Raw genomic sequence first — 24,673 nt, 5'->3', positions numbered from 1 at the left:
ATTTTTAAATGCATCAAATAAAATATCTAGCATCGCAGAGTATACCAATTACGTTGGTTCTGTCCACAGCCCTCTGGAGGACTCTGAATATTGAAGGAGTGTGAAAAGACAGGTTAATTAGAAATTTGCTCAGACATCTCCTGGAGGCAGGTGGTGGGAGTCGTGGCCTTTCCCTTGAGGGTGGAAGGTGGTGGACCCGTCTGGGTCTGGGGTGGCCCTGGGGAAGCTGGTAGTGAAGGGAAATGGGAGTGGGTTGACTACAGGACAAAGATGACACCAGTCAGGGAGCTTGGCTGCTGGTCACAAGCAAAGACTCCAGCTAACCTGAAGGAGTGGTTTGTAAAAGTATCGGGTAGCTCATGCAATTGACAGAGAAACTGGAGAAACAGGCTTGACGAGAACCCAGAGAGTTAAGATCTGCCAAGGTGCCACCTGGGAGCTGACTGCTGGCCAGCTGGTCACTGTGGCCCCATCTGACACCTCCAGTCATGGAGATGACGCCCACATAGCACGAGATGTCCTATGGCGGCAGCCTTTAAATGGCAGACTGACTCTGTGCCTTGATGTCACTCTACAAAGTCCTGGGAGGGCATGTCCAGTTGGCCACACTCTAGGCTGCACACCTATATTCTAGACACTGGAAGCACAGAAGATCTGTCCAGGTGGCTTCTGTGGGGAGAGCTGGAGGTCCTTCCACTGTCTTGGGATTATCCTAATAGATGCTGGTCAACCAAAGGGGTGAATGTCTGATGGCTGGTTCTGAGGTGTGTGTACGTATGTATACACAGAGGGAGTGTGTGTACATGTACACAGGGCCAGGTGCTGTGACTCACGCCTATAATCAAAGCCAGGAGTTTGAGACCAGCCTGGGCAATATGGCGAAATCCCATCTCTACTAAAAATACAAAAATTAGCTAGATGTGGTGGTTCATGCTTGTAATCCCAGCTACTCGGGTGGCTAAGACATGAGAATCGCTTGAACCCGGGAGGTGGAGGTTGCAGTGAGCCAAGACTGTGCCATTGCACTCCAGGCAGCCTGGGGGACAGAGTGAGACTGTCTTAAAAAAAAAAAAAAAAAAAAAGGGTACGTGTCTGTGTGTGTGTGTGTGAACTAAGCTATGTCCTCTCAAGTGCTGTTTTGTTGGGATCTCAGGCCTGTGGCATTATCCAATGACATGAAACTCAGGAAAGAGCCTCCCGCCTTTCCCTTCAAAAAGGAAATACTGCTGGGCTTGAGACAGAGAATAGGATGAATAGGACCTTTCAGGAAATAAACCAGACCTTCCAGCTTCTTCTCTGCAATCTTTTAGAAACCAGGACTGCTGGCTGGGCGTGGTGGCTGACGCCTGTAATCCCAACACTTTGGGAGGCTGAGGTGGGCAGATCACGAGGTCAGGAGTTCAAGACCAGCCTGGCCAACATGGTGAAACCCCATCTCTACTAAAAATACAAAATTAGCCGGGTGTGGTGGCAGGCGCCTGTAATCCCAGCTACTCGGGAGGCTGAGGCAGGAGAATAGCTTGAACCCAGGAGGCAGAGGTTGCAGTGAGCGGAGACTGTGCCACTCCACTCTAGCCTGGGTGACAGTGCGAGGCTCTGTCTGGAAAAGAAAAAAAACAGGACTGCTGACTTCTTTTGGACTGACTTAGGAAGGACACTGGGAGTCTTGGTCTTGAACTTATACTGGCATGGGAGTTCTCTCTTGTGAAAAGTAAGTGGACTTCTGGTGATCAATGGGATGAAGATGCAAAAAGATGGTCCTTATTCTGAACCTCAAGCTGGGGATATAAGTGACCTGTGTTTGCTGTTGCTTTCCCATCCCCACCTCGCAACACTGGACTGTGAGCTCTGGGAGGGCAGGTCTGCTGTCCCATTCTTCTCTGCCCATGCAGCTTCCAGCCCAAGCACCAACACCTGGCCAGTTGCTCACCAGCCTTTCTCTTCCTCCTGGGCACAGAGTCAGGCAACAGCTCCCAGCCTCCCTGTGGTTAGGCATGACATGGGACTGAGGCTTGACTAGTGGGACATGGGCAGAAGTGACATGGGCCACTTCTGGCCTGGCCCATGAAAGCCTTCAATGTGCAATCCTCCAAATTATTCCCTCATCCAGATGAAAGCAGTTGATTCTGAGTTCTAGGAAAAGGTGTCACCACAATAAGGAGGGAGCCCCCTGGGTCCCTGAATCACCTAGTGGAAGGCTCATTGACCAACCAGGAACTCTGTCCTGTGAGCAAGAAAAGTCTATCATGTCACTGGGATGGGGGTGTTTATTAGAGCAGCTAGGATGATACTAATACACAGAAAATAGTTGCCAAACCAAGTTGTTCTGTGATCCTGGATAAAGCACTGCCCTGTGCGGGCCTCCGCCTCCTGGGTTCAAGCGATTCTCCTGCCTCAGCCTCCCAAGTAGCTGGGATTACAGGCGCCTGCCACCACGCCTGGCTGATTTTGTATTCCTCAACTATATGTGGAGTCTGGACCAGGTAATCCCTAGGCACCCTTGCCCCTAGGAAAAAGGAAGACTTTAGCTACACACACACGCACACACGCGCACGCACTCACACTCACGCAGTCACGCACACTCCTGCAGTGGAGCTGTTTCCATAGGGACAGGTCCTGAAATGCCTTTCTGGATGCAATTTCTCACGAGCACCCAGACAAGGACAGTGTTCCAGAACCCTGTTTCTAACAAATGTCGGTAAAACAAAAACACCCGCTACAGACCCATAAAATGTGAAGAGCAACTCCAGTGATAAAATATGTTCATTTCGATGTATTTTTAGAGCTTCCCGGATAATAAAAGGAACCGCGTTCTAATCGGATGCTTTTGTTAAATCGGTGTGCAGCGCCTCTACCCTCCTCTCCATGCATAGAGAGCGCTGCAGGGAGACAGGAAGTGGCAGCTTTTGTTATTACCTTGGGAACCTTTGGGACCAAACGCCATCCTTGTTGCTGTTTTCCCAACTCCTCCAGGAATGGTGGGAAGCAGCATGCATCAGGGAAGGTAGGAACAGCAGAAGTTGCCAAAGATACTTCTTCCCTGGCTTCTAGGACAGTTTCTCTTTTTGTTCTCGAGGGGAGAGAGGTACCAGGGTGGCTGCAGAGATGGGCTGAGGCTTGGTCAGGTAGGCTCTTGGATCACGACGGGGGTTCACACATACGTGCCAGGCACTGTTGTAAATGCTTTGGATATATAATACTAACGTTTAAAAAAAACTTCAGCTTTTATTTTAGATACAGGAGGTACATATGCAGGTCTGTTACATGGGTATATTGACTGACTTGTCTAAGCTTCATGATAACCTTTGTGTAGGCCCTCATTTTACAGAGAGGGAAACTGAGGCATAGGGAGGTTGAGAACTTGGCCAAGGTCACACAGCCAGTGAGTAGCCAAGTTGGTGTTCTCATGCAGCCAGCTTTGTCTCCAGATCTGCCTCTCTAGGCTAAGAGAAGGTTTTTTTTGAGACGGAGTCTCGCTCTGTCACCCAGGTTGGAGTGCAGTGGTGCAATCTCTGTTGCAGAGACTGCAACCTCTGTCTCCTGGGTTCAAGTGATTCTCATGTCTCAGTCTCCTGAGTAGCTAGGATTACAGGCACATGCCACCACGCCCAGCTAATTTTAAAAATATTTTTAGTAGAGACGGGGTTTCTCCATGTTGGGCAGACTGATCTCAAACTCCGGACCTCAGGAGATCCGCCCACCTCAGCCTCCCACAGTGTTGGGATTACAGGTGTGAGCCACCATGCCTGGCCTGAGAGAAGGGTTTTAATCCATATCCTAAAAGCAGAGGAAGAGAGCAGCAAAGTGAACACAGACTGTATACTGTGGTCTGTAATTTTGCCCCACAGGTGACATTGGGCAATATCTTGAGACATGTTTGGTTGTCACAAGTGGGGATGAGGTGCTACTGGCATCTGGTACATAGAGGACAGGGATGCTGCTAGACACCCCACACTGCACAGAACAGCCCCCAACACAAAGAATGCTCCAGCCCCGAAGGTCAATAACACAAGGTTGAGAAACCCTGCTTAGAGGTCAGACGGGCTGCAGCCTCTGCCACTCTCCAGCTGTGTGGCCCTGGGGAACTGACTTCCCCTCTCTGTGCCTCAATGACTTTAGGAGAACATTGGGTAAGGCAGTCATGACACAAAGCCTGACACATAGGAAGCACCCAATAAATAACAATGACTGTTTTCCTCTGATTCTCCCCTGACCGTCCCCATCTCTCACCCTGCCCCAGGCCCTGTCGCATTTCTTCACCAAAAAACAGAACCAAGCTCTTCACAGTGAACTTGGGAGAGTTATGAGTTTATATTCCCCTGCTCCCTTCTAGCTGTGCCGACGTCTTCAGCTCCTCTAATTACTTATTTAAAGACTATCGATTCCTTGGGCTGCTGCTGGGAGGCCTCGCAGAATTGCATGTCTCGCAAATAGCAAGAGAGCCGTGGCCTAGCGACTGGGGCCGCAGCCTGACATAACCAGGCGGGGGGTTATTTTCACCCGGGATGCTAGTGAAATATTCATGTGCTGATTTAAATACCAAGGATGTCAGTGCTGGAAAGGGCCAGAGAGATCATATCGGCAGAGCTTGCCCTCACTGGAGAGGCGGAGGGTGCCTGGCAGAGATGGGCACTGGCAGAAGGAGGATCAAAATGGATAGATACGAAGGCCTCAGACTCAGTGCGTTGTGACCTTGGGAAGGTCACTTGCCCTTCCTGGGCCGCTGATTCCTCATCTGTAATGAAAGGGGGTTGTGAGGCTGAAATGGGATGGACGTGTAAGAATAACTCAGTGTAGAGTAGGCCTGCAAAATGTAATTGCATTTGAAGTCAGCAAGCCTGTCTGAGCCTGGATTTCCTCCTCTGGAAGCTTCCTGGGGCTGATCAAGTTATATAAGATGACAGATGTGAACACTTTATACCAAGCAAAGTGATGGCTGACAAATGTTAAGTGTGTTTAATTAGCATGTGTGAGTGCCCACTATATCCCAGGTGTTGTGCTAAGTGTTTAAAAAAACAGGCAATAGCTTTCTGAAACTCCCAACATGCATGGTGGAAGGTATCATTATCTGAGTTCCAGTGGTGTGCTGGTAAACTGCTGGGGGAAGGTGAGGGGGGATTCCTGATTTGTAATGTTTGCCAATTTCCTTGGTGTAAATACTCCCACTATGGTTGATTTCAAGCTACCAATATGATATCACTGAACACAGAATTGGGAAGAATCTGCACCAATGGATCTCTATCTCACAGAGGAGGAAACAGAGGTCCAAAGAGGTAGATTGAGTGCCTTGCCCCAGATAATTGGCTGAACCAGGTTGATCTGCCTCTAAAGCTCACCTCTTAACTACCTCCTGGGGTTGAGCCAAATGGGGTCGCTGAGGCTCAGAGATGGGAGTGACTTGGCCAAGGTCATACCTCATGATGGGCTAGAACTAGGACAGGGCTACACCTCCTTTCTCCCAGTCCAGTGTTCTCCCCATCAAGGGCTCAGGTCAATGTTGGGAGCCACACTTGCCCTCCCTCCTACCCCAAGCTTGCTCAGGAAGGCAACAGAACCGCACTTTACAAAGCGCCAACCCTAGGCTGGGCCCTGTGCCAGATAATTACATATGACATTCTCTCATTGATTATTCCCAGCCAACATGTGAGGCAGGAATTCTGACTGCTAATTGATGGAGGAGGAAGCCCAGGCTCAGATTGGTGAAGTGACTTTCCCGAGGCCACAGAGCTAGGATGTTGTAAAATTCAAACCCACGTATACAGTCGCTCCAAAACCCACATGCTTTCCTCTCTAGCATCCAGCCAGGCCCTCACCCAGCCCACAGACTGCCTGACTCATGGAGGGCTTCAGGTGGAAAGCTGCAGGCATTTATAGACCCATTTGTTAAAAAAACAAAACAAAAAAAAGTACCTTTCTCTGCCTCAGTGATTTTTTTTTTCTTTTTTTTTTTTTTTTTTTGAGACGGAATCTTGCTTTGTCATCCAGGCTGGAGTGCAATGGCACAATCTTGGCTTACTGCAACCTCCGCCTTCTGAGTTCAAGCAATTCTCCTGCCTCAGCCTCCTGTGTAGCTGGGATTACAGGTACATGCCACCATGCCCAGCTAATTTTGTGTTTTCAGTAGAGACAGGGTTTCACCATGTTGGCCAGGCTGGTCTCAAACCCCTGACCTCAGGTGATCCTCCTGCCTCGGCCTCCCAAAGGGCTGGGATTATAGGCGTGAGCCACCATGCCTGGCCCTCAGTGATACATTTTTGAATCAGCTATGATTTTTAAATAAAAAAAACTATCAGGCCCCACACCAGACCATTTGAATCAGGATCTCAGGGGAACCTGACCTCCAAGTGGCTCTGGTGTTCCAAAGCTTCCCAGGGGCTTCTGATGTGCAGCTGGTTTGGGGAACCACTGTCCTGTGTCTTAGTCACCCTTGGTGACAGTTGCTGATGGGAAAGCATCAGACCTGTGGGTGAAGAAGGATCCCCAAGTGCTAATATGCACATGACTTTTGAAAAGGCCAAGACTGTATCGGGCAGGTGGTTATTTCTGAGGTCTGAAATGGACACACATCAGTATCAGCCTCTTCCTGACTGCAAGTAGGGACCAAATCAGGCCCCTTGCCACACAACTGACCTGACAGCTGAGGGCACTGGACAACCACATGATTCTCCCCCAGCTCAAGAGCGCCTTTCCCTGTCATTTATTTATTTACTCACTGTGTGTTTCAGATCTGCCTCTTGGGGGCCAGATATTGCCCTGGGTGTTGGGGAAGCAACAGTGAACAGGGCACATTGCTGCGTCCCTCAAGGGGTGTTACAGACCCATGGCTGTAACTGGACGAAGATGACTATGTTCACCACAGTTCCTGAGAAGAGAGGCTACAGTGTAGACCCACCCCTGTTTATGAAATCTATAGCAGAGAGTGCATTGCTCATGCCTGATTTGTGACAGGCTCAAGGAGTTGAGTCTCACATTGAGGTCGACATCTTGCAGATAGATGAGTAGAGGAGAAGGGGCTGTGGAAAAGTGGTCTCAGAGGGGTTTGCAGAAATAGCAGGGGTGACAGGGTCTGGCTGGGTCCAGAAGCCTTTTTTTTTTTTTTTTTTTTTTTTTTTTTTTTTGAGACGGAGTCTCGCTCTGTCACCCGGGCTGGAGTGCAGCGGCCGGATCTCAGCTCACTGCAAGCTCTGCCTCCCAGGTTTATGCCATTCTCCTGCCTCAGCCTCCCGAGTAGCTGGGACTACAGGCGCCCGCCACCTCACCCGGCTAGTTTTTTGTATTTTTTAGTAGAGACGGGGTTTCACTGTGTTAGCCAGGATGGTCTTGATCTCCTGACCTTGTGATCCGCCCGTCTCGGCCTCCCAAAGTGCTGGGATTACAGGCTTGAGCCACTGCGCCCGGCCCAGAAGCTTTTAATCTATTACTTGCAAGTGTGAGGAAACCCCTGAAGGAGATGTGTGTGATATGATGGAATACAATGAGGCTGTCATACTAGCCTGGGGAGGTGGAGGGAATCATCGTGACCATTTATTGAGCCACACTTGTGTGCCAGGTTTTGTGCCACACACGCCATATGCATCATGTCTCAAGTCCTTGTAAACATTTTACAAGATAGAGACTATTATTCTATGGGTCGAGGAAATAGAGGCTCAGAGAGGTAATATGACCTGCCTAAAGACACGCAGCTGGTGTGTTGTACAGCCAGAAGTGTTTTTTGTTTGTTTGTTTTGTTTTTTGTTTTGAGACAGGGTCTCACTCTGTCACTCAGGCTAGAGTGCAGTGGTGTGATCTTGGCTCATGGCAACCTTCGTCTCCTGGTCTCAAGCGATCCTCCCTGCTACTCTGGAATTACAGGCATTAACCCTTAACCTCCAGAGTAGCTGGGACTATACGTGTGTGCCACCATGCCCAACTGATTTTTAAATTTTTTATAGAGACTGGGTTTTTTCATGTTGTCCAGGCTGGTCTGGAACTCCTGGGCTCAAGTGATCTGATCTGCCCATATCAGCCTCCCCAAATGCTGAGATTATAGGCGTGAGCCACTGTGCCTGGCCAGAGCCAGGATTTGAACCCAAGTTTTTATGATCTGAAAAGTCGTGCTCATAGCCCCTACACTGTAGAAGCTGCCTTGGTATCTATTTCTCCCTTATTAGAAGGCCCTCATGCCTGCGGTTAGAGGAAGGGACAGAACTTGTGCACACCGGGCCACCTAACAGTGACACACAAGATGAGCATTGTCAACCCCATGTTATGGCTGAGGGACTCAGGCTCAGAGAAGTAAATGAACTTGCCCAAGGTCATAGATGAGAAATAGCAGAACTGGGCTTGGAGCCCAGGGTCTTTGCCTGTTCCCCACCTGCCCTCTGCCCTCTGCCCTCACAGTCCTATTACTTCTTCCATGATGGGGGTGGCAGACATCCCAGGCTGGGTCTCCAGAGGAGGCCCAAGTCTGGACCTCAGGGCAACGTCATCGGGAGGCCAAAAAGGGAAATCTTTAAATGGTGTCAGGTTCATTGCCTTTGTGGCAGAAGGAAGAAAAAAAAAAGAAGAGGTACAGGAGCAAGGAAGACGGAGCCAATTCCTGCTTAACTCACACCCTCCCATTTGGCTGAGTCAGCGATGCAGGGAGGCCTCCCTAGCCTCTGCACAGAAACGCAGGAATCTGCAGATCTGCTGGAATTTCTCTGCACTGGCTGGCACGGGAGGTGATGAGAGCAGAGGAAAACGACCGCTGTTTTTATCCTCTGGGGCTGGTTTCTTTCTGTCCCCACTCCCCCCGGGCTTCTTGCTCATGTCTCTGAAAGGCCACTTGTCTCTGACTTGCACAGCACTCAACAGTCTAGAAAAAGCCCCTACAAAGAGCTCTTCGGTCCCCAAAGTGATTTATGATTTTGAAGTGCTTTTTGGATTACAAAAGGCTAACCTACAATAGCCTCCTTACTGCGGCAACATTTACAAAGTGCTTTGCAAGTCACAGGGCATTTTATAGTTTGCAACATCCTTTGCAGCCAAAAGGTGCTTACCTCTCCAGAAGGGGTCTCGAGAGTTTGCAAACCCTGGTCACCCCTCTTCCTTTATTTAAACTGCAGTACAGCTCTGTGATAAAGGCTGATAATAATATCTGTCACTCATATGGCGCTCACAGTGTCCTAGATATTCTTATGAGCGCTTTACATACATTCACACGTTAATGGTTCAACAACCCTGTAAGGTTGCCACGATTATGATACCCACTTACAAATAAGGATGTTGAGGCACAGTCAGGTAAACCTTGCCCAAGATCACAGGGCTGTTAAGGAGCGGAGCTTGGATTTGAGGCATTGATGTTTGATAGGATGACGGCACATTTTGTATCCATTTTTCAGACAAGAAAAACAGAGGCCTAGGGCCGCAGCCAGCTCTGTCCTGCCCCCCTGTGTGACCTCAGACTGGTCTTGGCATGTCTCTTGGTCTCTTTTTTTTTTTTTCCTTCTCTGCAGAACTGAAAGGATAAGCCCTGCCCTGCTCTCTTCTCAACTCTGAACAAACATGAGGTGTGGGGGTGATGATGGTGGCAGGACGACGCTAAGCCTGAGCACCCCCACACTGGCCTTGCTGTCTGTGCCAAGGTCACTGTGTGTTGGGAGCCTTGCGGCCTTTCCTGAGACCTCCTGTCTTATGCACAGGTGGAGGGAGAGTAGGGTGATGGGATGGCATGGAGCAGGGAACTTGGCCGAGGGCCCGACTCCCATCTTCTGGGTAAAGTCCTGAAGTGAGAGCCCAGAAAAATCACAAGGGTCCAGCTCCCTAGCCATTGACCAGATGGAGAAACTGAGGCCCCAAAAGTGGAGGTACTCACAGTCACTCAGAGAAGTGGATGCAGAGGTGGGGCTAGAATTCATCTCCATGCCCTTCCCATTGCCTGTGCTAGGAGTGTGGCTTCAGATCTGAGGAGGCCTTAGACCATTGGTTCATTCCTTTCTTCATTTGTTCGTTCATCCTTTCATTCAGCTAGTCAACAAACATTTCCTGAGTGTCCACTCTGTCAGATGCTAGATTTAATAATTGTAGGTATGACTGTGGTCCCTGCCCTCATGGAGTTTCTAGTCTAGCACTGTGCTGCCCAATGCAGTAGCCTCTGGCCACATGTGGCTGTTGAGCACTTGAACTGCAGCTGTCCCAACCTGAGATGTGACACGAGTGTGAAATACACACTGGATTTTGAAGACTTAGTATGGAAGAAAAAAGTAAGATATCTCAATATTTTTTTTTTTTTAAAGACAGAGTCTTTCTCTGTCACCCAGGCTAGAGTGCAACAGTGCAATCTTGGCTCACTGCAGACTCTGCCTCCCAGGATCAAGCAATTCTCCCGTCTCAGCCTCCTGAGTAGCTGGGACTACAGGCATGCGCCACCAAGCCTGGCTAATTTTTGTATTTTTAGTAGAGACGGGGTTTCACCATGTTGGTCAGGCTGGTCTTGAACTCCTGACCTCAGGTGATCTGCCTACCTCGGCCTCTCAAAATGCTGGGATTACAGGTGTGAGCCACGGCGCCCAGCCATTAATAACTTTTTATCTTGATTACATGTAGGAATGATATTTGGAGTATATTGGGTTAAACAAAACATTAGATTAACTTCTTCTGCATCTTTTTACTTTCTTAAACAGTGGTTACAGGAGATGGTGGTTCATATCTGTAATCCCAGCACTTTGGAAGGCTGAGGCAGGAGGATTGCTTGAGTCCAGGAGTTTGAGACCAGCCTGAGCTATATAGGAAGACTCCATCTGTACAAGAAATAGAAAAAATTAGCTAGGCGTGGTGGCACACGACTGTAGTCCCAGCTACTCGGGAGGCTAAGGTGGAAGGATCGCTTGAGCTGGGGAGTTCGAGACTGCGGTGAGCAGTGATTGTGCCACTGTAGCCCTGCTCATTCCTCCAAGAGGACGTGGCTTCTTCCTCTTGCCAGTGAGGAGGCCTCTCTGGGCCTGTGTGAGCAGCTGAGTACTTGGAGGCACCAGCTCTGTGGCTGCACCACCTGGACCTGGTCTTGATTCTGCCACTCACCATCTGTGACCCGCCACCCCACAGTGACCCACATGATTACAATTGTGCTATGGGTCTTTTTTTTTTTTTTTTTTTTTTTTGAGACAGGGTCTTGCTCTGTCACCCAGGTGGGAGTGCAGTGGTATGATCACAGCTCACTGCAGCCTCGAACTCCTGGGCTCAAGTCATCCCCACGCCTTAAGCTCCTGAGTAGCTGGGACTACAGGTGTGCTCCACTACGCCCGGCTAATTTTTTAAAAAATAGAGACAGGATCTCACTTTGTTGCCCAGGCTAGTATCAAACTCCTGGGCTCGAACAGCCCTGCTGCCTTGGCCTCCCAAAGTGCTGGGATTACAGGCATGAGCCACTGTGCCCGGCCTGTGCTAAGTTTTGCAGCGAAAGCACTTGAGCAGGTTAATGGCAATGTCCGGCCAGTGGAGGAGTCGACATTTGAGTGGAGGCCCCCAGGGTAAGGAGAAGCAACTAGAGGGGAACAGCAGAGACCCTGAGAGAAGCAGGTCAGCGTGGCTGAGGCTCAGAGATCTGGCACGAGATGGGCCCTGGTGGTGGACAGAGGCCAGATCACAGGACTTCAGGGGCCACACTGAGAAGTTTGTTCTTTATCTGGAGGGCAGCTGGGAGCCATGGAAGGTGTGTAAGCATAGGAGTGCCTGGAAGCCTCCAGCGCTCTCTGGCCTTGCATAATGGTTGAGAGAGGTAGAGCCTGAAGCTGGCTTTCTCTTCCTCCAGAGAGGTGGCTATTGGCAGGGCTCGAATTCTCACCAGGTGGAGCTTGCTGGAACTCCACCTTCACTGCTCTCTCGCCGCGGGGCTGTGTGACCTCAGCCAGATGACCTGCCTGCCTCTCTGTGCTTCGGTTTCCTTGTCTGTAAAACAGGGATAACGGTAGTGATTCACTCAAGGGTTCTGCGAAGACTCGGTGACGTAACGCTTGGGAAGTGCTTGGCACAGAGTAGGTCCACAAATAGTTGTCCCTTTTCCTTATCCCTTCCTGAGTCCCCCCCACCCCACCTGTCAAACACCATGCCCCCGCTCCTCAGGCGGCAGGAAGCAGGATCGGAGGAGCGTTTCTGCACCCGTCAGAGTATTTATAGCTGTGTGCTGTCAGCCCGATGTTGTTTTTCGGTTGCATATATATTTTTACATTTTCCACCGTCACACATGGTTTCTCAGTGTGGTTGAGAAGCAGCGGGGGTGGAGGGTGAGGTGGATGGATGCAGAGAGTGGAGAGTGTAGGAGGTGGAGCCAGATGGCCCAGGACAGCACCGAGGGACGGCCTGGGTCACTTATCTCTCAGCTCAGAAGCCGTCATTGGCTCCCTGTTACCCTCTGCCCACAGCCCGATCTCTTTCGCCGTGGGTCCAGGCCCTCCCGAGAAGGATTACATGCAGGAATGACACTGCGCTTCGTAGCTGCGTTTCTCGCCACTCGCTCTCTTCACTCCCCGCATCTGAGCCACTTTCTTCTCTCAGTGCATAACCAGGGGAAAGCGAACTGGACGTAGCTCTGTTACTCACCAGCTGCGTGACCTCAAGCCAGTTTCTTTACCTTTCTGAGCCAACGTTTCCTTTCCTGTGAGACGGGAGCACTAACTCCAGCGTTCTGGAGCTGCCGCGAGGATTCAGTGTAAAGGCCCATAAATCCACGGACGCTATTACTAGGCGCGCTTCAGTCGCGTGTCTCCAGGCCTTTGCACAGGCCGTTCCCTCCGCCAGGAATTCCCAGGCCACCTCTTCAGGGAGTCCTCCAGGCCTACCGCTCCCCCGCACCTCAGCCCATCCTCTCCGGGAGGGGACTAGGAGAGTTCTCTGTACCGAAATTCTTTCTCCTCTAAAAATAGATTTCACTCTCCTTGCTTGTAAAAATAATCTGTACCCTCCCAATACCAAGCCTTTCCATGTTCCTGCTCTATCCTCACCCAGTTCCCCGGGAAGTGGCTACCATGTCTCTATTCTACCGGTGTGGAAGTGGATTCAGGAAGGGAAGTGACTCATCCCAGCTCTACTCAAACTCAGACTTCAGACTCAAGGCCCCGTGGTTATTGCTACGCGCAGCCTGGCATGGCCTCCCTCCCCTACACAAGGCAGAGTTGCCTTCAGAATCTGTCACGTGAGTGATCATGCAACCCCACAGGGTGTTCTGAGGAAGCAGAGGGACCCTGAACTAGATCCCATGGCTTGGTGCCCAGGACACCCTCCCTTTCCTTGTGGGTCACTGCCTCCAGTCTCAGAGCCCACCCAGGCTCCCCTCTCCTCTCTGACCTCCTTCTCCCAACTTGGGAGCCCACGGCCCCCCACTCCCTGCCTGTCGGGGGCCGGGCCCTGGGAGCTGGCTGTGTACCCCTAGCCTTGGCATCTGAAATGGGTGGAGCTGGCCGTAGAGAGCACTGTTGCTAGGCAACAGTCTGGCAAAGAGTGTCAGGCACCCTGAGAGGAAACTAAAAGGGGCCTTCCCCTGGGGGCTGGAGGGGAACAAGGTGGGGATGGAAAGAAGGGCCTCCACCTCGCCAAGACCTACACCTCATCTTCACCCTCTCACTTATTATTATTATTATTTGAGACGGAGTTTTCACTCTTGTTGCCCACGCTGGAGTGCAGTGGTGCAATCTTGGCTCACTGCAACCTCCACCTCCCAGGTTCAGGCGATTCTCCTGCCTCAGCCTCCCAAGTAGCTGAGATCACAGGCACCATGCCTGGCTGATTTTTTGTGTTTAGTAGAGACTGGGTTTCACCATGTTGGTCAGGCTGGTCTCGAACTCCTGACCTCAGGTGATCCACCCGCCTTGGTATCCCAAAGTGTTAGGATTACAGGCGTGAGCCACTTTGCCTGGCCTCAACCTCTCACTTATTTACTCACCTCTACTCTCATTCATTAATTCATCATTACGCTCACTCGTTAATTAGCTTGTTAATTTATTTACTTGCTGTCTGGTGAATCACGGCTTCACTACTTGCTGCGACTCTGTTACCCCATCTGTGAAATGGGAATAATGACCATATAGATTTCACAGGGTTATGGTTACACCGCCCATGGTGAGCAATGTTTGTTCTTATGATGATGAGTTATTCACGATATTTCCTAAGCACCAGTTCCGTGCCTAGTGTCATGCAGGGCTCTGCGGTGATGGAGGTAAATGAGCTCTCAGCTCAGTAGGAGAGACAGATAAGACCATGGGTGGAGCAGGCATGGGCCTTGCCCATCACCTCCAGATTTCCTCTGATTGTTTTGTGGGCACATAGGGGAGTGTTAAGGGCAGGGGCTGTGAAGCCCGGCACCATGGAATTGTAGGCTGACCCTTTACTTACTAATACTGCACTCTCGGGTGACAGATTTAACCCCTCTGACCTTGGTTTTTCATCTGCAAAGTGGGACCTGGCAGTAACCATCTTCCTGGATCTAGAGAGGATGCAGTGAGATCATGCACGACCCTTTCTGGGCACAGGGTCAGCTTGCAACAGGGCAGCGATTATTGTTACTGGTGCACGGTGGGAACCGAGCCTCCCCAGGGTGCCATGAAATCCCTGAGGGCCGGGACCCAGTTTCTCCTCCTTTTTCTCTCTTTGCTCCACCTTCCTGGGTCTGCCTACTCTTTTCCACCTCCAGCCGTATGCTCATGCCGTTCCCTCTTCCTGAAATAATCTTTCTCGTTATTTCTCCTAAAGCTCTAATATAGTTCTTGGAGGCTTCAGGCCCCAGCTGGGATGCCTCACAAAGCGAATCTGGGGTAGATTTTCAATAAACTCCTCACTTATCTCCTGCTGCAGCCAAGCCCCCAGGACCCCATCTCCTTGGAGGAGCCAAGTGGGGTGGCTGCAGCCTCTGCAAGCAAGCTGACTCCTTTGGGGCATAATTCACCCTTTCTCATAGCCTCTGTCCCCCGAGGCCAAGCCTACAGGGTCCATCTCTGCAGATTTTCTGCCCACGAGTTCCCTGGAGCACAGAGAACACTCCCAAGAGAGAGAGTCCTTGTCACACCACTCATGATCTCCCAGGCTGCTTCTCTCCAGTGCTTAGCACATGGAGATGCATTCATTTTTTTGTGAGCACATTTATTGACTGCGTGGCTCCCATGCCAGCCTGGACACTCTGTGAGGCCAGGCTCTGCCTCTGGTTTCCCCACTCAGTCCCCAGCACCCAGCCTAGTCCTGGTGCATAGGAGACGCTTGCCACACAGCTGCTGTGTGGGTGGATGGACGGATGCATGAAGAATCCGTGGTGCGGAGCACATGGGGAAGTGGCCTTTGTTCTTCCATATAGAACAGCAGAGGCGGGAAGACCAAGGATCAGAAATTCCAGAGGTGAGTTTCAGCTCTGTGAGCCCAGACAGGTGGGATCCCGTTTTGGGGGGCTCAGTTTCCTCACCTATGCCATGTCTACATAATAGTGCCTACCTTGAGGAGATGACTGTGAGCATCCAATGATATGAATTGGGAGACCCAGAAGGCAATGAGGGCCTGCCAGAAGTTGGGGCTGGATCAGTTGCACAGATTCATGCACCAGTCACTGTCCTTCCCCTGACACCCCTGCTGCCCTGGGCAAGACTTAAGAACTTGGTGACTCGCTAGTTCAGGTGACAGAGGGGCCTGGACGCTCCTTATGGGTCTCTCTTTGGGAGATGAGCCTCTGATTGAGTCTAGATCCTGTAGAAATACAGTGTGGGCCAGAGGCCAAGTCATGCATGCTTCTGAGCCTTGGCTTCTTCGTCTATAAAATGCACTATAATATAGGATGACTGTGGCGGCTTATGCCTGTAATCCTAGCACTTTGGGAGGCCAAGGTGGGAGGATCACTTGAGCCCAGGAGTTTGAGAACAGCCTGGGCCACATACGGAGACTGTGTCTCTACAAAAAATAATAAAACTGATGATGTGTAGTGGCATGTACCTGTGGTCCCAGACACTTGGGAGGCTGAGGCGGGAGGATCACTTGAGCCTGGGAGTTAGAAGTTGCAGTGAGCTGTGATTGCACCACTGCACTCCAGCCTGGGTGACAGAGCAAGACCCTGCCTCAAAATAAATACAATATAATACAACACAATAATAAAGCATTGAAATAAAATGAAATGGGTGGTAATAGAACTCTATGGGGTTGTCCCGAGGAAACAGAGGCACCTGGAAGTAGGTCCCATGGCTTGGTGCCCACAGCTATTAGGATTTTTCTTGTCAGTCATGGTAGATTTTGTTTCTTCCATAAAGAAGAACCTATTTAGGTGTTTGTTTTGTTTTGTTTTGTTTTGTTTTGTTTTTTTAATACCTCTCTGTGAATCGAGATTCCGTGACTCTGACTTCCTGGCTGACCGGGTGAGTCTGGCTCAGTTCTCAGTGTAAGCCACACCCCAATCTTCTACCTCCCACGCGGCCTCTCTCTGTTCTGTCTCAGATGGCCCTCTGCTTTCCACGGGAGGCCTGGGCTCAGTCTGGGACTAGGATCTGAGCTTAGACTGGGGCGGAAACTAGGCTCCGTCTGGAAGCAATATTGAGGTTCAGGCTGCCTGGGAATGAGGAGTCTGAGGATGACCTGGGTTGGTTCTCATTCAATGCCAGGATTGTCTGTGACAAGTATTTCAGCCTGGGTTCCTGGAGACAGATTCTGGACTGCGTGTGTGTTTCTTGGGGGCATGTCCTTGGGAGATCCACCTGGAAGGAAGGAGCAAGGCTGACTGGGCAGGAGACTGACCCACCGTGAGGCTGCAACTGAGGTCCCTAGGAGGACCCCTGGAGCTGATGATCCCCTAGAGTTTCCCAGTTGAGAAGGAGCCGTGCCTCTGCAGTCACACATGGGTGAGGCACTGGCCACGGGCTGTCCCTGGCAGGGGGCGTAACCCAGGGAGGTAACAGCAATCCCCACAGCTCAGCCCTGAAGAGGGGCTCTGGAGCGCGGAGTAGTCCCCACAACCCACCCCAAGGCTCAGACTCACACCAGTGTTTCAGTCAGACACTGGATGTCCTCACAGGACAGGGTCTTTGTCCCCAGCATCTAGCACAGGACCTGGAGGGACAGCACAAGCCTCGGCCTGCAAATGGAGGAAGAAGAGGAAGTGTGAAGTGGCGCCCTGTGCCCCATTGTGTGGGCCCGTCGCTCAGCTTCCCACAGAGGTTCAGAGAGGGCTGGCCACCTGCGTAAGGTCACACAGCTGCTCAGGGCAGAGCCAGGATTGGAACACAGGACTGGCTGAGTCTAGAGCTTATGGTATCTCAGCAACATCAGACTGTGAGCTTATTAGAAAGCAAGGGCCGGGGGGAAGGAAAAGAAAGCCGCTCCTCACAGTTCCCGGAGCAGGGCCCACCAACTCTGGCTGCCTCTGGCCAGCCCACCAGGACCCGTGCCCAGGGGAGGGAGCGGCATCCTGCGGGTGGGCGGCCTTTCTTGGGTAATGAGGCCCAGCCGGCAGTTTGCAGGCCTTACCATGTGAATAATTCATTTGCAACCAAGTCTGGGAATTAGAAACTGTTACTGGATGATTTATTTAACAGGTGCTGGTGAGAGGGGAGGAGGATTTTGAAGTATAAAAGGGAAGTACATGTCTTGTAGATAGATTCAGAGGGTCCCACAGACCTGGGTTGCAGTCCAGTTCTGCCTTCTATCAGCTGTGTGTCCTTGAATAAGTGACTGGACCTCTCTGTGCCTCAGTTTTCTTGGTTGCAGAAAGGCGATAATAATAGAGTTGTTCAAAGGATTGAATGAGTTAGAATTTGGAGAGCACTTAGAATCATGCCTGGTTCATAGAGAGTGCTCAGTAAGTGTTTGTTGTTTGAATACATGAGAGCTTATATAGAACAGGAGCTTAATTGAGCATGTATTTTGTGACAGGCCCAGTTCTTTTTTTTTTTTTTTTTGAGACGGAGTCTCGCTCTGTCGCCCAGGCTGGAGTGCAGTGGTGCGATCTCTGCTCACTACAAGCTTCGCCTCCTGGGTTCACGCCATTCTCCTGCCTCAGCCTCCTGAGTAGCTGGGAGTACAGGCGCCCGCCACCACGCCTGGCTAATTTTTTGTGTTTTTAGTAGAGACCGTGTTAGCAAGGATGATCTCAATCTCCTGACCTCGTGATCTACCCACCTCAGGCTCCCAAAGTGCTGGGATTATAGGCGTGAGCCACTATGCCTGGCCGGCAGGCCCTGTTCTAAGAGCTTAACATGTGTTATCTCATAGCACTCATGTAAATTGGATATTATTATTATTACATCTGTATTAGAGATGAGAAAATAGAATCTCAAACTGGAGCTCAGACAGCTAGTCCTGGCAAAGCAGGGATCTGAACCCAGCCAGGCCTCCCTGACTCCAGGGCCCACACAGTTACCCACCCTCCCATATCACAGATCTGATGCACAGGTTAACACACACCTGGTTCTTATTTTAAGAAAAATGTCCCTTTCCCCCCCAAAGCGTTTCCACTTTCATCATGACATTTGATTCTATTAACAAACCCGAGAGGTGGTCAGGGATGTGTGGTCTCTCTTTCAGCTGAGGAAGCTGAGGCTCAGAGAAGGACATGATTGTTCAATGTCCCACAGCCCCAGATGGAAGCCAGGTCTCCCCGAGGTCTCCTAGCAATGATCACAATATATCTTATAACAGCTCAACCCCAGGCGTGTCTGCTCACACCGAGACTGCACTCCTGGAAGGCAGAGGTTGTGTCTTGGTTTTGCCCGATTCACTAAAGGTCCTTATTAAATAGCAGAGGAAGGAAGGGAGAGAGGGAGGAAGGGAAGCAGGAAACAAGGGAGGGAGGCAGGCAGGCTGATATAGCAGGTACACTGTCTCTTTTCATCTTGATGCTGCTCCTGCCATAGCTCCCCACACCCCCCAGTAAAACACACACTGGAACACGTGCTCACACGCTCCTGTCCAGGGTGAGTCAGTGTGGCCCCTAAGCCAGGCTGCCTGGCACTTGCTGTGAATCGACCCAGGCACTTCTGAGGGGCCAGGTGTCCTTGGCCTCCCACAGGAGGTGGCACTTTGCTAGACCCTTGCAGAGGGTGGCGGGGTCTCCAGGCCTCTCCCTGGATGTGAGCACAGGGACACAGCAGCTCTGCCCCGTCCACCAGCTGCTGGCGGGCCTCCCAGGCTGTGCGGTACGCTGTGTACGCGTGCGTTTGGGTGTTTGTGATTGCATAGGGTCTGTGTGTCTGTGGATGTGGGACTGGTGTGTTTGTAGATGGGTACTGAGGATATTTTTGAATCTTGTAGGTGTGTTGTGTATCTCTGCACGTATTTGCGTTTGTGTGGGCGGTATGTTCTGTGCAGGTATCTGTATATGGGTATTTCGATTTGGAGTGATGGGATAGGTGTGTGACTGCGTGCGTGTGTGTGAATGTGAATGTCTATGTGTGTATTGGGTGCTCTGGGGGGGTTGTGTGGATGTACATATACGTCTATCCATACAAGTGTGTATCTGTGTGAGCCAGTCTGTGTGTGTTTGTAGAATCTTGTATGTATACAGATATTTGCATATCTGAATTTGGGGAGCATTTCTGGCATGTGGGGTGTGTGTGTGTGCTACGTGATATGTGTGTGATGTAGGATGTCTGTGGGGGTGTATGTGTGATATGTGTTGTTTGTATGGTGTGGTGTGCTGTGTGTATGGTGTGTATGTGGTGTGTGATGTGTAGGGGTTGTGATATGTGTGTTGTGTATGTGTGCTGTGATGTGTGTGGCATGTGATGGGTGTGCTTATGTGATATATGGTATGTGATGTGTGGGGGTTGTGTGTGGTGTGTATATGTGGTGCGTGATGTGTGGGTATTGTGTGTGATGTATGTGTACACTGATGTTTGGGGGTTGTGATGTGTGCAGGTGTGTAGTGTATGTTGTGTGTTAGGTGTGTGTGTATGGTGTGGTGTGATGTGTGGGTTGTGTGTTTGTGGTATGTTGGTATTGTGTGTATTGGTGTGTGATGTGCCTGTGTGTGTGTTGTGTGCAGGCGTATATTGTGTGTGATGTGTGTGGGTTGCGTGTGTGTAGTATGTGTGTTATGTGTATGTTGTGTGTGTGGTATGTGTGGTGTGTGATGTGTGTGGAGGGTGTGGTGTGTGGTTTGTATGTTGTGTGTGTTGTGATGTATGTAATGTGTGCTGTGTATGATGTGTGTGTGATGTGTGTGGGGGTGTGTGTTGCATATTATGTATGTGTTGTGTATGAGTGTGTGTTGTGTGTGGGTATGTGTATATGATGTGTGTTGTGTGATGTGTGTGTGTTGTGATGTGTACAGGTGTATGGTGTGTGATGTCTGCAGGTGTGTGTTGTGTGTGTATGTTGGTGTGTGTGATGTGTGGGGGTTGTATGTGTTGTGATGCATATGGGTGTGAGAAATGTGTGTGATATGTGCAGTTATGTGTTATGTGTGTTGTGTGATGTGTGGGGATTGTATGTGTGTAGTGTGTGTTGTGTGATGTGTGTATGTGTTATGTGTGCCGGTATGTAGTGTATTTTGTATGTGTTGGTGTGTGTATGATGTATGTGTGGTGCGTGATGTGTAGGGTTTGTATGTGTGTGGTGTGTGTGGTGTGATGTATGTGGGTGTGTAATGTGTGGGTGTGTGTTGTGATAAGTGCAGGTGTGATGTGTGTTGTGTGTGTGGTGTGTGATGTGTGGGGCTTGTATATGTGTAAGTGTGCGTTGTGATGTATGTGGGTGTGTGGTGTGTGATGCGTGTGTGGGTGTGATATGTGCAGGTGTATGTTATGTGTGTTGTGTGTTATGTGTGTGTGGTGTGTGATGTGTGGGGTTGTATATGTGTAGTGTGTGTTGTGATGTATGTGGGTGTGTAATGTGTGGGTGTGGTTTGTGATATGTGCAGGTGTGTGTTATGTGTGTTTGGTGTGCGATGTGTGGGGGTTGTATATGTGTAGTGTGTGTTGTGATGTTGGTGTGTGGTGTGTGATGCATGCATGTGTGCGTGGGTGGGTGTGCTATGTGCAGGTGTGTGTTGTGTGTTGTGTGTGTGGTGTGTTTGTGTTGTGATGTGGGTGTGTGGTGTGTGACGTGTGCGTGGGTGTGTGTGATATCAGCAGGTGTTTGTGTGTTGTGTGTGTGGTGTGCGATGTGTGGGGTTGTATGTATGTAGTGTGTGTGCGCTGTGATGTGTGTGTGTGATGTGTGAGGGTGTGCACAGGCGTGGCGTGTACAGAGAGAGGTCCAAGCATGAAGATCAGGAATCTGTTCCAATTTTGGTATGTGACGTGGGTCAGCCCCTGCCCCTATCAAGCCTCGGTTTCCTTGTCTGGGCAATGAGAACCGTGTTGTTCAAGGGGGGCCTCCGATGTGGGGTGCTCAGCTCCACGGAGGAGGCAGCTTCCAGGGAGCTCTGGCAGTGTCGCGGGCATGTCTCCTTGCAGGTTGTCAAACCCTTTTGACAGGATTTGGGCTTGGGCTTGCTCTTTCCATCAGATTTAATAGGAAAAGGGTTTCCTGTGTTGGTGTCTCCATTTGTTATTCATTTCTTGTTTTTGTAAAATGTTAAAAGATTGTGCCATTTAGACAAGTAGAGATGCCAGTCACTTTCCCTAAAATTGTCATCCTGCCACTCCCTGCTCTGCAGCTGGGGCGATCCTTCCCAAATGCCAAGCTGCCCCCACACCGCCCTGTGGGGGTTCTTCCGAGGTTTCCCTGCTCTCTGGTGGCCGTGGACTCCCAGTAGCCCCCTCCTCTCCAGCTGCCTCCCTGCTCGCTGCACCGCAGCCACGCCGCCCTCTGTCCCCTTCCATCCGTGTCCCTGCCAGCCTCCCCTGCCTCCACACCTTTGCCCAGGGATGCTCCCTTGGCCTGGAATGCTGCTCTCCCCACTCCTGTCTCTCCCCTCATTTCCTCTAGCTAACTCCTCTCCATCCTTCCCCCTCTGGATGCTCTGAGGAGGATCAGGTCTGACGGTGAGCTCCCCAAGGATGGGGAATCTGGTTCTCCCTAATAATCTCAACACCTACCATGTTGCCCAGCACACAGGAGGTATTTCATAAGCACTTGGTGAGCCAACAAATGAATGAATGGATGACGTCCTGTCCAGCTTTAGCTCCAGTGGCTGGAAGACCCGAACCCAGGGTGAGGCGACTGCCTCCAGCTTCAAACTGTCCTGAGCTCTGACCCTGGGCTGACTGAGCCCTGATCCTGGACTCAGGCTAAGCCCTGACTTCAGCCCCAGACTGAGTCCTGACCTGAGACATTTAGCTTTGACTCCAGCCACAGAGTGAGTTTAACCCCTTCCATGAACTCGTTGCTGGGGAGAGTTCTGGGCTAGGAGTGAGAGGGCTTAGTTTGAGCCTTAGCTCTGCAGACACAATTCTCTGAGTGACCCCAGAAGGTCCTGTTCCCTTGGACCTCAGCCTCACAGCAAAATAGGTGCCTCTCCAGAAAGTACAGAACACCATTGAAATATGGCAGCCAGTCTGAGCGTGGCAGCTCATTCCTGTAATTCCAACACTTTGGGAGGCCAAAGTGTGAGGATCACTTGAATCCAGAGGTTTGAGACTGGCCTGGACAATATAGCAAGACCCCATCTCTAAAAAAAAAAAAATTAAAAAATTAGCTGGGCATGGTGGCACACACCTGTAGTTCCCACCTATCTGGGAGGCTGAGGCAGGAGGATCTCTTGAGCCTGGGAGGTTGAACCTGCAGTGAGGCAAGATCGTGCCACTGCAGTCCAGCTTGGGTGGCAGCAGAGACCCTGTTTCTAAAGAAAAGAAAAATACATTTTAAAAATGTGGCAGCCATTCATGCTCTGGCTCCACCCACGAAGCTGCTGTTAATCCCAACCCCAGAACATTCCTGCGGGGGAAAGGTGTCCCAGGATTACGTGGGGGGTGGCTCACGGGAATTCCCCCTTACCTCGTTTTTTTGTAGGAAGGCTCAGGCAGGGGTTTGGAAGGGCTGCTTGTGCTCTTTCCGAGTCCATTGCATCCCACCTGGGGTGCTCTGCCATGTGACGTTGGGTGAGCCACTCCCCTTCTCCCGCAGGGGCAGGTGGGGGGAACAGGGTTAGAAGGGCACAGGCCGTCTGTACTTCTTGTCTGCAGTTCCTAAAGTCTGCCCCCGACTGCTCCCACCTCAGAAAGACTCCTCTCCACTGCCATTTCGGTGGCTGAAGGAGGAGGTGGCCCAGAGACAGTGAGGCCAGTGGGCCGGGCTGCGATAGGACCCCCAGGACCTACATCTGAATGGTGAGCTGGGTTCTATCCCCTCCCGGAGCTAGTGGAAACTAAGCTGGTTGGTGAGGGGAGCCTGGGCCTATCCTGGAGCTCCCTCTAGTGTCTGAAGAGGGGCCCGCAGCCTAGCTTTCATCCAGTGGAGGACTGGGTTTATCCTGGCCACCCTCCCCAAGCTGTCTTGCCAGCCCGTCTCTACCCTCACTCCTGGGGGTTCACCAAGCTGAGATCCCGGGGGTATACTAGGGCTGTTTCCCTTTTTTCAACCCCAGCGGACACCAAATTCTATTCCTGATGCCCAAATACCCACTCCTGCTCTCTGCCACTCCACCCAACCCCATCCTGATTCAGGCTTCGTGGCCTTTCCCTGGGTGATTTCCATGCATGCACTCCTTCAGTGCAGCTTTCACACTCTTCCCAGAGGGAACTCTGCCACATGCAAACATGGCCACGTCATCCCCCTTCTTTCACCTCTTCTATGGCTCACCAGGGCCCCACGACACAAATCCAAATCCTTAGCACCTTACAAGGACTGTGCCATCTGTCCTCTGCCAGCCCACCAGCCTCATTTCTAATCATTGCCTTTTGCATCCTGACCCTGGGTAATAATGACCTGTCCGCAGTTCCTGAAGGTACAATGCCTTCTCACACCTGACCTTGGCTCGTGCTTGGTTTTCAGCCAGGTACGCCTTCTGCCTCTTCTCCACTTGGAAAGTCCCATTCTCACTCCACAGTGGTACCTCCCCTGGGCAGTTACTCTTTTGCAGCTGCCCTGCCCTTGGGGGTCTCACTGGGTTCGGATCCAGCCCCTCTCTGTCTTGCCCTTGAGTCTGTTCCTCTAGACATGAACTCCCCAATGGTGAGGACTGAGCGATTCTCATCTGTGTATTCATCACCTACCACATGCCTGCCTTAGGATGGGTGCAGATGTCTACACTGGTGACTAGAACAGGGCAGGATCAGTGCTGGGGGCCTTAAGGGAAGCCCAGGGGTCTGTGGGAGCCTAGAAGAGTCCCCGACCAAGCCTGGGGGTGGGGTGAGGAGCAGAGAAGTCTTCTCTGAGGAGATGATGCCAGAGCTGGAGTTGGAAAGGATCAGGGCGGTGTCAAGAGGCATTCAGTCAGGTGGGGGCGGGGCGGGCATTCCAGGGAGCAGACCCTGGGGCTGAGGATACCAATCTGTGTTTGTGCCAGGGACTGAGTTACGAAGGGCTCTGGGCGTGAGCCTCAGGAATTTAGACCTGGCCTTCGTGCAACTGGGGGTCACCAGGCAAGAGACACCATTTGAGGTTTGAAAAAAATCCCTCTGGCAGTTGGTGTGGAACCCAGGGGCCTCCTGGGCATTGCTTTGGGCATTTGTGGGGGTGCTTTCAGTGACGATGACTGGGGGGCACTACTGGAAGTTAGTGGATGGGGCCTGGGATGCCAAACGCCCTGTGATGTTAGGGATAGTCCCCATCATGAAGGGTTGGCCCACGTGCCATTTGACTCTTGCATTTC

Source organism: Macaca mulatta, chromosome 15 (assembly GCF_049350105.2).
Source record: "Macaca mulatta isolate MMU2019108-1 chromosome 15, T2T-MMU8v2.0, whole genome shotgun sequence".
Classification (NCBI taxonomy): domain Eukaryota; kingdom Metazoa; phylum Chordata; class Mammalia; order Primates; family Cercopithecidae; genus Macaca; species Macaca mulatta.
This window is presented reverse-complemented; position numbering follows the sequence as displayed.